Source organism: Quercus robur, chromosome 6, assembly GCF_932294415.1.
Source record: "Quercus robur chromosome 6, dhQueRobu3.1, whole genome shotgun sequence".
NCBI lineage: Eukaryota > Viridiplantae > Streptophyta > Magnoliopsida > Fagales > Fagaceae > Quercus > Quercus robur.
This window is the reverse complement of record NC_065539.1, coordinates 47,292,686-47,293,838: the sequence shown is the minus strand read 5'-3', so window position 1 is coordinate 47,293,838 and position 1,153 is coordinate 47,292,686. Positions and strand designations below refer to the sequence as shown.

Genomic DNA, 1,153 nt, shown 5'->3' with positions numbered 1-1,153 from the left:
CTCGTATAGAAATAGTAGAGGCCTGGGATAGCCTTATAGTTGCTCAAGTAATAAGAGATTCTTTATTAGTAACACAATCGATTCTTAGAAAATATATTCTATTACCTTCATTGATAATAGCTAAAAATAATCTTCATTGACTAATCTGACTAACATTGAACTTGGTAAAATGGAATGGTTGAATAATTGAAAAATGAGATTATTCAGGAATACACATTGAATGCTAAGACTATGCATTGAATTTCTGGTAGTAGATCCATAATAAAAAAAGTGTTTGTGATTGTTCTAGAAGAAATGAAACAAAAGATATGGTAGAGCTAGGACAGTTATTGTATGAGGTCTATCCAATGCTAGATGTAGAGGCGCATAATAGATCGATATGAACATCATGAGCTGTCCCGTAATAAAACTAGTTATTACTGATACTTTCTTCTCAATTCCTTCTTCTATAACCCGAGCTCGGAGAAGGAAGAGATAATAGGGCCCTTTGGAAAATGTGGTCAGAAATCCATAATAGAGTCCAACCACAACGACCGAATTGATTATCTTCATGCATAAGGATACTGGATTACCTAGTATAAAATATTTTAAATCATCACAAACCTCCCTTTTTCTTTTCTATTGCAATTTCTGGATTATTATATGATGATTTTAAAACTTTCCATATATATAGAAATAGAAATAGATAGACTAGAAATGACATCTCTTATCTCAATGACACCAAAGGGATATTAAATAAATGGAATTGGGACATGGATGGAATATAATGAAATAGAGCCACTTTGAGGATCCCTATGAAATGAGGCATGGAACGGAGCCACTACAAAGAAGTTCCTGGAGTTATGAAGGAAACTTCGAGCTCATATTGGTCATGGGTTGAGAACGAGAATTGAACTCTATAAGATCAATCTCTTGTTGTTCCTCAGTAGCTCAGTGGTAGATCGGTCAGCTGTTAACTGACTGGTCGTCGGTTCGAATCCTACTTGGGGAGATTTGATTCATTTCAAATTAAAGAATTCAAAATGAAAGGGTTTGCTTTGACCGTTAAAAGTAGGTAACTTGTTCCTCGTGTCTTTGTTTCTATTGTATTCTATCTCATCGTATCACATTTTGTTCTACAATATTGGGGAATCACCGTCAATACCTTGGTGTA

General features: G+C 34.5%; 1 non-coding gene across 1 annotated transcript; it reads left to right on the top strand.

Moving 5' to 3' along the window:
* Nucleotides 1-919: 919 nt before the first annotated feature.
* Nucleotides 920-991, top strand: TRNAN-GUU (transfer RNA asparagine (anticodon GUU)). The gene has a single exon. It is a non-coding gene; the product is annotated as a tRNA-Asn (tRNA).
* Nucleotides 992-1,153: the final 162 nt, after the last annotated feature.